This window comes from Mirounga angustirostris, unplaced genomic scaffold (assembly GCF_029215605.1).
Source record: "Mirounga angustirostris isolate CCGP_5_RB_7025 unplaced genomic scaffold, mMirAng1.0.hap1 SCAF_3, whole genome shotgun sequence".
Lineage (NCBI taxonomy): Eukaryota > Metazoa > Chordata > Mammalia > Carnivora > Phocidae > Mirounga > Mirounga angustirostris.
Genome location: NW_026991711.1, coordinates 111,302,880 through 111,314,885, shown reverse-complemented (window position 1 = coordinate 111,314,885; position 12,006 = coordinate 111,302,880). Strand labels below are relative to the sequence as shown.

Below are 12,006 nucleotides of genomic sequence, written 5' to 3'. Positions count from 1 at the left end.
TGGTTTTCTAACCTTTTCAGTAACACACCATGTGTCACTGACATGATGACTACTTGGAAATAAGTAACCCAGAAGAAAATCCATTATCATATCCTCCACCAATCCCTTAGCCTCCTGTGTCCCTATTTCTGAACTTTATTTCACCTCCAAAAACTTTCATTTCCAATCCAGATCCTGGCTTCCCAATTATAATAAAACAAATACTGATCTCAGGTGGGGAATTAAGCATCAGAAACAGATGAACTCATAAGACAAAAATCTTACGTCTCTGTCCTCCTGTTTTCATGCAAATGTCCCCAGTAATTAAATCAAGAAAAGAAAATGTAGCAAAAACATATCAGCCAAATGGTTTCAAAATTTCAAAAGAAGCTGTAAATATGGTCCTTTTTAGAAGATCAGGTTCTAACTAGAGTATGAGAAAGGGTAACAGTTGTTCTGATGAAGCAGTTTTTAAATTCTTGTCAGTGATTTAAAGAGAGATAACTGATGTATGTTGAAGAAGCTGGCAAGATTTTTAAATAGTTCGGACGCTACAGGGAGCATTTTTTTTTTCTTAAAGCAATGTACTCAGAAGTGTTGGCAAGATTTTATTTGAACGTAGCAGTGCTTATGTGAGGAAGTTATTTTGAATTACCCTAGTATAAATATGTATGACTTTATTTGTATTGAAAATTTCCTTTGCAAGTGAGTGACTGAGGGACTGTTATATCTCTATTGCTTGGTAAATGATTTTGGTATTTCATTTTGGAAATAAAATCTTATACTCAGAATTCAAAAATAATATCAGAATCCTGTTTATGACCACAGGTGATTTTTGCACCTACATTAATGCTTTTGACTCTTATTTGGCATGTGGAATAAATGGCATCTGTTGTCTTACGCCTGGCTTCTTTTCTACAGTATTCATACATGCATGCATTCATTCATTCAACAGATATTCTTCTGCACCTCTTGGCCACCAAGCTCCATGCTAGGCATGGAACATACAGCAATGGTATTGAACTGGCCTTCCTTACAATATTTCAGGTCAACGTTCTGTTTCCTCCGGGCAGGTTTTTGCAATATAGTGGAAATTTCTTATTTTCCCATTATAGCTTACTATTTAAAAGCTAAGCCTGTTGAAGGCTGTGGACCAGGCTATCTTTGAAAGGTCGTTTTTCCTCGGAACGGAGAGCACCAACAGAAAAGTAAGGAGAGGTGAAGGCCCTGAGAAATAGGACCCAAAGCAGAGGGAAGAAGAGAGAGGGAAGTGTACTGGAGAAAGAAAGCATTGTAAATAAGGCTCACACTTTTCACCTCAAGACCTTTGAGCAACCAGTTACCAGTTCTCCATGAAAATGAAACTCCTGGCAGGAGAATCATCTAGCCCATTGGCTGTTGGAGTCTGCTCATTTACTTAAAGGAGAAACAAAACACAACTCCTCATCTTCTCTGTTTTCTTTCTTTAGCTATTGTGTGGTGTTAGCAGGTGAGGAGATCATTTATCCTAAACTGCAACTTCACACTTGGTCTTTGTAAGCAAACCATACTTGTACTAGTCCTGTCCATTTCCTCCCTATGCTTTCTTTCCTTTTTCAGGAATAAACCTCTTATTAAATTTTAATATATTTATGTAAAAATCAACCATGAAAAGACTCATCAGAGTCATTGAAAAAGAAAGACAAATATATACACATAATTCTGCATGTGTTCCTTCATTTATTTTAGGCCATATGTAAAACTGATACAGAGGAAGAGGAATAAGACAGTTTGTGCTAAATAATGTAACTGGGTACATAACTTGATAAAAAGGAGGTGTGTGGGTCTAAGTGTCCATGATTCCTGCCTGCTACCCTCATCTATCCTCAGCCTTATCTCAAGCCACTACAAGTGTAAATGGGAGATCACTTTACTTCCCTTTAAAGCTTCTTAATGAATGGCAGATTCCACCAAAAAACAACAAATATTTACTATATAATAGGCACTGTTCTAGGGGATTGGGAAAGATACATCAATGATAGGTCATCTTCCTTTGTTAAAATAAATTACTATTTAGAGATCCTAAATGAAGCAATGATTAAAAATTTCCAAGTGATGGTACTTTGCTTCAGTATCATAAAACACGTTACTTTGCCCCAAATTCAAAGTTCAAAGTGATTTCAAATGCAAGCATACTTCACCCAATCCTGAATATGTCCCTCAGCCACACAAGACCCCTCCCTAGTAGAAGCAGAACTCAGTAGAAATCGTCTTTACCTAGGGACCATGGCAAACTATTGTAAATAATTTTTCAATATCCTATATAAATTCTAGATGATGGTAGGTAATACTATACTTCAGGATCATGCTGATTTCTCTAAACTGAAATTCCAAATATTTACTAGATAGACAAATTAAGCTTTAAAAGAATGAGGTTTTAACGTTTCCTTCTTGTTTTGAAAGGCCAAGATTTTTTGTGAACATTCAGTTTTGTTCTGTCCCTTTTGTCTCAAAGGGTCTAGCCATATGCCAAGAACAATAGGTAAGTCAGCTGTCCTCAACCCAGAAAATTTACCCACAGGAGCCATACTTACAGTTCCACAATGGCCAAGGAAAAGCCTAATAGGAATAGATTGTGTGTGTGTGTGTGTGTGTGTGTGTGTGTGTGTGTGTGTAGCAAAGTTAGTTCCAGAGAGAGAGAAAGAAGCTTGGTTTGCACTGTAGTAGAACCACTGGAACAATATGCTCCCTGTGTCCACAGCCCAGTCGTCCCCTGACACCCTCCTTTCTAGGGCATAGGGTAGAAAAGTCACATACACAGTAGATCATGCCAGGGCCTGCTGACCCAACCCCACTCCCAAATTTGCAGGCAGGAGAGTGAAGCAATGTCTGTGCTATATACATAGTCTTACTTTTTTATTTTTCTTTTTTTAAGTAGATGTTTCAGCACTCAACTTGAGGGACAGGAAGAAGATACCGCAGGCCAACTTTCTCAGTGCTATTCTATCCCTTCTACCCCCTCCACAATTCCTTCAACGCTCTAAAGTCTGGGTAAGAGTAGGTAAAGAGCTTTGGACAGTGTTAAGACCGTCTTCATTTTACCTTGAGCAAATAGGATCTTTGACACTTTCTGACCATGCTGAGCTGGCTACAAGACTGCTTCCTCCCTTGCCAGGTCACGTAGGGAGAACGATGTGGGAAAATACCTTTTCCTTACAATTATAAAAGGACATGTGAAATATACAATCTTAGAAGCTAGTATCATGATGTTTGTTATCATGAACCCCCACCACCTTTTCTACTACAAACTGAAAAATTCCATGTTATTTTTCTTTTTTTTTAAGATTTTATTTATTTCTTTATAGAGAAAGAGTGCAGGTGAGCAGCGGGGAGGGACGGAAGGAGAAGGAGAGAGAGAATCCCAACCAGACTCCAGGCCCAGTGTGGAGCCTGATGTGGAGCTCAATTCCATGACCCCAAGATCATGACCTGAGTGGAAATCAACAGTCAGACACTTAACTGACTGAGCTACCCAGGCACCCCTCCATGTTATTTTTCTAACTTTGCTATCAGTAAATATTAATGTCTGTATAAGAAAGAACCAGTTAAATAATTTTTAGTAGAATCATAAAATAAATAACAATAAAATAATTAAAATAGTATAATTAATAACTAAAACTCATGCTACATCTACTCTACTTTTTTATAATTTAACTTCATATACTTTTCAGGTAATTCATGAGAAGGAATTCCTATTTATTGATATGCATATCCTGTATCAGACATTTTACATATATTGTTATATTTTTTCACCACAATCAGCTAAAACCTAAGTATTCTTTTGCTTTTTTTTTAAGTAATCTCTATGCCCAACGTGGGGTTCAAACTCACAACCCCAAAATCAAGGGTCACGTGTTCTATCTACCAAGTCAGCCAGGTGCCCTTCTCTTGCTCATTTTTAAAATGAGATTCATAGGGGTTTAATATCTTGTCCTCAATACACAATTAGTACACACAAAGCAGGGAATCAAATCCAATTCATCTAATTCCAAAATCTGTATCTTTGCCATTGTAATATGCTATCATTGAGGAGAATATAAAGAATCTAGGGTCAAATACACTGATGTCTAGTTTGCAGTCAACAAGCAATAAAAGAATTGTATAAGAAATAAAAACTATTCCCAGATATGCCTGATGAAGATATCATGATCTTCATCACTAACTTGTCCTGTGCTTGGGCCCAACACTGGAGCCAGGGTAAGCTAGGAGGAACCTACACATGGGAGCTTTTCCTGAGTTGGAGGTCCTGGAGAGAAGACTGAACTGACCTGTGAAGCCACAGGCAACAAAGTTAGAGAAAGCATTCGACCTGAGCACTTGACTTGAGTCAACGTTGTAACTAGAGAAATGACCCTAAGTATTAGGTCCAAAAGGCATAAGCCATACATGGAAAAACAAGTACTCACCCAAACATCCAGGAAGACTGGCAGTGGATCATGATAGAGTGTGCAGAGTGGGTGGGCACAAGTTGTTCAGAAAGATATCTGCGGAAGGGGAGATGATTGTGGATAGCTCATGTGCATGGTGTTGGCCAGGAAGGCGGCCCTGACAGATTCAAAGGCCCACACAGAACCAGACACTTGAATTCTAGAGAAAGTCATCAATTCTTTCTAGGTCACATCTAAACGTGCCAGGCCTAGAGAACCAGTTTTTTGTTGCTGTTGTTTTCTTAGCTACTATTATTGCATAGTTGTGATTATCATGGAGAAGAACATTTTTGAGAGGAAGGTTTTATATTTAAGCACCTGAAAAACTCTTACAACCAAAAATCACCCCCAGAATGGTGCAAAATTAGAACTGAACAGAGTACAAAGTTTATAATTTTGACCTTCTAACAAAATGAGGACTATTAAAGAAGACCACAAATCGGTATGAAGTTATTTCTAGGTCACCAGACAATCTGTAGGTATAAACGATTGCTGGTCCCATTTCCCTTTAAAAAGGGAAAAAGAAAAAGGTACAGGGCACTCTGAGCCCCTAAGCTGATGTCCAAATGGCCCTTTTGGTGGTTTTGACCTACAAGGAGTATGGAATGAATCCTCTGAGAAAGGAAACAATTAAGGGACACTTGGAGTGCTTTGAGTAGTCAAAGAAAACAACAACAACAAAAAACCATCAGTATCGGGATTAAAAATCGCAATAGTTTTTTCCCCTTAGCATTTGCATCGATTCTTCAGCTTTTGCATCAAAAAGAAAATCTGGCCTCGTGGATGTTTAAGAGACTAGGGATTTCATTTTCCATTTAATAAACTGATTTTCTCCCCCACTATAGGTACTTGGAATTAGCACAAACCCCAGGATAACAACAATTCCAAAAGGGAATGTTCAGTTCATTATGAATGGTCTTACAGCAAATAATGCTCTGACAGCCAAATTCCTGGTCTCCAAATTTGTAAATTTGCCTTTTTTCCCCTCACAATTCTTACTCAAGACCGCTTCTGAGCTTTTGCACATTTAACCCTTACACTCAAAGACAGTATGTTACTAAAAAACATGAGAAACTTCAAGTTTATACACTTGGATTAAAAGAAGTCTGGTATTTATAACCAAATTATGACCATCTTAAATACAATAAATTAACTGCTGAACTAACATAATAAAGAAATACTGTATTTATTCTCACATCTATGGCTATGCATCCCTTGAACAGGTCTAAAGAATCATAAACCAGCCATAAATCTTATGATGTTTTCCATTTTATTTCTTCACTTAATGACACAGCATTCATTTCTCAATAGAAAAATTATGAATGATACTAAAAGTTAGTTTTTAGTAGTCAAAATTAATTTATACTGTCTTTAATTGATCTGTATGTTCCATGTTATTTTTTCAACTTTTCATTATAACAATAAAGCTACATTATAATGATGTTTCATGTATTACTTCATTTAATTCCCAATAAAAACCCTAAGGAATGAACACTATTAGCGTACCCACATTGTTGATAAGGAAACACATTTAAAGTAAGTTGCCTGTAATCATACAGGTAGTAATCTGCACAGCTAGTATCAGAAATAGATACCTCAGACTTCGACTGACACAGGGGCATAAAAATTCCAGGGATATATTTGAGTGATCATTTTTAAATAACTTTCAATCAGCCTATATATTAATAAGTAAAAAAATGTAAAATTACCTTAAGTACCATGTCTTAATTATTTGTCCATTGTCTCAATGTTCCACTTTTTGACCTGTATAAGTAGACATAACCAAAAAGTTCAATGATCAAATTCCAATAAGAAAAATATGGTGCATAATTAGTGCGTATCTCTGCATTTGGGGAGAAGAGTGAATGGACTTTACACAGGATATTGTTTTTCCTAAGTAACTGTAGTTTTGTCACATATTTGTCTGTGATTACTACATAAATGGTTTACAAATTGTTAAGAAGTTTTAGGGCTATCTAGAAAGAATAATAGAACTCAATAAACTTACACAAATGTTAAAGAGAAATTTTGCATTAAAATGTTACTTTGTTACTTTGTCCTAAGAGAATGATTTAAAAAAAAAAAAACAGTTAAAATTAAGCATTAGATATGCAAATATGTGTTCAGATCAGAGATACCAAAATTATTCAAATGATTAATTATTCATCATAAAATGTCAATTAATAATTATGAAGCATAAAAGGCATCTTTCTAGTGCATCTTTATTTTTCTTGGCCTACAAAGCAGCTTAATATACATGTTCAATTGACTTCTAACAAGTTCTAAAAATGCAACAAAGTAAACAAATTGTAAACAAGTGCAAACTCTGAATTTTAATAAGTGAACACAAATGTGCTCAAAATGAATGAAAAACAAAAAAAATAAGGAAAACAAAAAACATAGCCATATTCATGACATTTGAAGCCCCATGTTCACTCACCTGCTAGGTAACGGGGCAACCTGGCCAAGAAACCAACCCAGTGACTCAAGTTGTGAATTTGTTTAGCAAGTACAAAATAAACATGTTTCTCTCTGAAGTGATCAATCTTTGTGGGGAGGAGGGTGCTTTGGGAATTTACGACGCTTTCTGAATAAACATTAAAAGATAAAGCACAGTTTCAGTTTCTTTAAATTACTTATCATAATTTCTAAAGTCTGTTAAGTACTGCTAAAGTATCTCTGTAAATGAGAATTTTTTCCACATTGCTTTAATTATAAATCATTTCTCTATAGCAAGTATTATTTTTTTTCCAGGAAGATTATATCTTTTAAAAAAAATCAGTTTGAGCTGATATGATTGAGAATAAGAAGCCATTTGATTACTAAGATATTGATTAATATTTATGATTACGATTTACTTTTCGCTGACACCTGGTGAACTTGCTCTCTGATGACCCAGGGAGTTATTTTAGTTAAGGCGTCCCTGACCTCCTGCTGGTAGATTAATTACATATTAAACACTGTGTTTTCAAAACTAAATGATAAATCTGGACACCTAAAGGAGGCACAAAAGAATCAGAGCGGGAGCGAGAAAGAGAGAGGATGCTAAGAAACAAAACAAGAGATTGCAAAGGAAGATAATCAGATAAAAAGAAAGGAGAATGTAGGAAATGCAATTGGGAAAGAATTTCAAGAAAATAAGGATAAAGGGCAGGGAGGGCTGACAGGAGGGCAAGAGGGAGGGAGGAAAGAAAGGCTTTGGGATTTTTAATTCCCTGGCGAGGCTGCTGGCGTCCGCGCCCTTAACGCCACAGCCTTCCAAGTTGAGGCGAAAGCCACCTCCTCGGGCCTGCGTCGCATCCAACTTACTCCAAGTTTTCTGGTGACTCCTACAGGGCCCCTTTCCGTCCCCGCCCCCCCCTCCCTTGGAGAGATTGACAGTCGCGTGGAGGAGGCTTTTCCAGGCACAGCCTTTCTCATGGTAATCAGCCCCCAGCATCACCTCCCGGCTGCGGCCGCTCCGGCTCCTCGCGCAGCTCGCGGACCCCGGGGACCGGAAACAGGGCGGCGGGCGGGGAGCCGGCTAGCTAGCGACCCAGGTCAGCTGACCCGGCGGCGGGGTGGGGGTCGCGGGGTTCCCGGGCGGTACAGGTCTGGGTAGGGCGGGCGGGCGGAGACGGACAACCCCCCCCCCCACGTGCTCCTCCGCCTGTGCGGCGGGGCCTTACCCTGAGATCGAATGGAGGGACCGAAGCTGGGGGCGTGGGGAACCGAGCGCGCCGAGAATTGGGGGCGACAAGCAGACCTGTTTTGCATCAATAAATTAAGACGCTCATTTGAGTCCTGAAGTTTGCTGGTTCCTGTCAGTGGAGACGTTGGCAAAGCACTGAAGCCCAGATTCAGCCTCAACTTCAAAAAATAAAGGAAAATAAAATAAAAAGAACCCCTCAGCTGGCCGCCCTGCTGGGGCCAGGTGACGTGCGTGATTCCACAGCCCGCGGGCCTCACAGCAGGGATGTTAGGGTCGGTCTGAGGTTCTCTGGTCCTGTTTTGATTTTGTTTAAAAGGGTTTCTCAGAGAGATGCTCCTGATTTTTTTTTTTTTTTTTTAAATAGATTTCCCCCTCCTATCCTCGGCTCAACTCCGAATGGATTGGATTGCAAGTTTGCACGTGAGAAAACCGTTTGGCTTGGCTTGGACCCCTGCCGCCCCCCACCCCCTCCACACACACCCCAATCCAGGGGTCTCCCTTATCACCCTTTGCTTGCAACTCTAAAAGAAGTTGCCCACCTCCTGCGTAACAACACAGGGTTGAAATAATTCCTCTAGATGAAAGATCAATTCCGTTTCAAAACGAGAATAGGTTCCTTTTTTTTTTTTTTTTCTCCACATTGTACAAAATAAACAGAATTTTCTATATAAAAAAAAAAATTCATTAGCTGGGCCAAATTCGAATTCCTTCTACAGCCTGTGTGTTCAAGAGCAGAAACATTGTATCTCTTTGGGCTTCTGAGCCGGCAAGCGGAGCTGGGGGCTGGCGCGGGGGGGGGGGGGGCGAACTGCTGTGAAAGTTGGGGAAATTGACCGACTGAGAGGTGAATGGGGGGACAGGCACCAGATCCTGGCTGAAGGAAATTGGAAAACAAAAGTGCATCTTCTTACCCTGCCTGGGTGGAGGGAAGCCTGAGGGAGGCAGTTTATTTTACTCAAAGAAACCCTAAAGAATTTTTTTCTCCCTCCAACGTCGATTGCAATATTATTTCGCATTTACTTGTATCTGTTGTTTTAATCCCCTTCGTCTGCGCTAATCTCGAAATGGATTATTAATGGGAAAGAAAGATCGGGAAGGAGCGATTCATTTGCAGGACTTGTTTTGCTGTGTGAGGAGCCGAAAGCACCAGTCCTCTCTCGACTTTTCCCTGCGCCCTGTGCTCATGCATCCCGCTGATCCCACGATCTCCATTGTCCCCGACCTGGCCTTCGGACTAAGGGAGTGTTCGGAACAAATTTATATTCGGCTTCCTCCGATCTCACCGCCTCTGCGTTGGTGGGAACTCTCGGTCAAATGAGGAGGGGAGTGCCAGGGGCGTGCCAGGCAGGGGCGGGGGGCAACATACGCGCGCGCTCACCCCTCTCAGAGACCCTTCCCTTGCCATCATCCAAACATACACCTTAATGGGACCCTAAAAGATTGCTTTTTTACCCCAAATCAAATACTTGAAAGTCGGAACTCCCAGTCCTAAGTGTTGGGGCTGCCTCCTGCCACTTCAACAATTACTGAGCCCAGAGTAATCAGATGATTAGGTGTTTTTAATGGAAATATTTGAGTCTCTCTCTCTCTCTTTTTTTCTTTAAGCCAGATCCTAAGTAACCTGACACTAATATACATAATAAAGACAAGTGATTTGTTAGCCCTTCCCTGGATCCTTTGACCTGAGGTTTTGCCTGTGAGTGTGTGTGTGAGACTGTAACCATCCAAAGACTACCTGGGCTAATACAGTGAGGTCTTCTTGCAATCATTCCTTGCAATGGGATCCTTTCTTCCATGGGAATGGAAGTGGGGAGGCTGAAAAGCAAACTTCTAGAGAAAGCTGGATTCCATTTTTTTTTTTAATAAAGAGGAAGGAAAGTGGGAAGAGGAAGAAAAAAAGGACATTAACAATAGAGATAAATAGAGGAGGATTTGATAAGTCATACATATATTTAATATAAATATATACTATTAAAAGTAATGTAAAACATAAAGTTAAAAATATGTCTGACCCATATTGGAAATCATTAATTTTCCTTTTTTATAATTAACTTTTAGACTGATGATCTTGAATGCTCCTCTTCTATAGGTAAATTATCTGTAATGGTATAGGGAAGAAGATTAATTTATCAAGTTATTCTCATTGTATTACTCAAGTTGGGAGAGAGGTAAGTCTGTAAACCACGGTGAAAATTTACTTTTTTGCATCTCAAAGTAAGAAGAGGCTGCGGTCATGCTGGATGGCTATTGCCCCCTACCCCGCCCCCAATATACAAAATACAAAGACATGCACCTCTGGGAGTATGGATGTGGCAACCCATGTGGTGGCTTTTCCCTCCTCTGAGTGCAATTGCAAGTGACTCCTACATTCAAAGTCTTGCTTTAGGCACACATTCAAAGCACAATTCAAAGCAGTTTATCTTAATATAAGTAAAAGTCTAGTGTTGGATCAGGGTGTTATCTGTTTCAGATTTCATCAGACTGAAAACAGGGGGCTGTGACACTAACAATATTAAAGCAGAAAAGCTGGTGTGAGGTTGTTTAGTCCTCTTGACACCTCCACCTTTACCTTTGCAAGGAAGTCCAAAGGCTGTGGAACTGGAAGTTTATTTGTGCTCTGAGGTTCTCAAGCACTTTCACTCTTAAAAAAAAAAAAAAAAAGGTCTCAGTGCTTTAAGAAATTGAGCCTGAACCATTGGAAGCTAAGAAATTTCTTCCTTTTCCGATAAATGCCTGTGCTCAGCATCCTCAAATTTGGCTGTCTTTATTTACTTCTATATTAGTTCCAATTACGTGCAGTGTAAACCAGCTTTTTGATTAACAAAACAGCAGAGCATTGGTTAAGAACACTTAAACTTCAAAAAAAATTCCCCTGGGAAGTGGGCTCTGAATTGGTTAATAATGTGCAGTACTTGCTAAATTGCTGACTTCCAGATGTGGAAAATATCTTTCTTGTTTAGGACCTATGTAACCTGATTGGATTACGACAGAAGCGTCACGTTGGAAGCTTTTGAGTGATTATTTAATTAACCATACAGTAGAAAGCTGTATTCTCCAGGAAATCCCTTCCATATTTACATAACCAATCCCTTCAGAGCAAAGGTGGAGTCTTTTCTTTTTAATTTTACTTTAATTGCAATATCAAAAAAATATATACTCCCAAACTTAGACCCCATGCCGTTTAATATCATGCTCTTCCTTTCCTGCTAAGTTCCTCTATGGCCTTTCTCCTTTTCCTCCTACACACACTCCCTCACTTTGTAGTGAGGTCTCCCTGAATGTAGAGAGATTCAGAGATCAGTCAACCCAGCGCTCTATGTTAATTTACTTAGAGACCCTTTTTTAAAATGCCAAACTACTTTTTAGTATTGGGATCCAATCCAGAAATTCATCATACATACACCCCAACACACACACCCTAAGATGCAGTTCACATGTAGCATTTTTTTTTTTCTGGCTCTGCCATCTAAAAAGAAAAAAATAAATAAGTAAGAAAAAAGGCAAAGAATTTAGTTCCAGAAGACGTGCTGAGAAATCCACACAACTTAATGTTCATCTCAAATCTAGTCATTAGAAATATCTGTATGAGAAGAAGAAGCGATCTGGATTGAGGACCCGGGATCTTTCCCTTTAACTTTCGCCCCTTAGAGTTCTCCAGTTCTGTGAATGGTGTGCACCGTTTTCCGCCCTGTACTCTGTAGGATTTAGTGATGGGGATAATGATGCCAAAGGCTTGACGGGGGGGGGGGGGGGGGGGGGGGGGGGGCGTGGAGAAGGGAGGGAGGGAGGGAGGCGAGAGGGAGGGAGAGAGGAAGGGAGGGAGGTGGAATTTCATTTCTTCCACTAAAGCGTTTGCGGAGACTTCAAGGT

The 12,006-nt window shown here is 39.7% G+C and overlaps 1 long non-coding RNA gene across 15 annotated transcripts in view; it reads right to left on the bottom strand.

Moving 5' to 3' along the window:
* LOC123839434 (uncharacterized) overlaps positions 1-8,501 on the bottom strand; it is a 119,459-nt gene extending 110,958 nt beyond the window's left edge. For 12 of the 15 annotated variants that reach the window (XR_010410139.1, XR_010410138.1, XR_010410135.1 and 9 more), the window contains exons 1-4: positions 8,114-8,501; positions 6,886-7,032; positions 6,155-6,209; positions 4,425-4,502 (exon numbers count right to left, since the gene is read on the bottom strand). This is a non-coding gene — a long non-coding RNA (uncharacterized LOC123839434). The remainder of the gene's footprint in view (positions 1-4,424; positions 4,503-6,154; positions 6,210-6,885; positions 7,033-8,113) is intronic. The other 3 variants (XR_010410134.1, XR_010410137.1, XR_010410140.1) reach the window with 3 other exon arrangements.
* Positions 8,502-12,006: the final 3,505 nt, after the last annotated feature.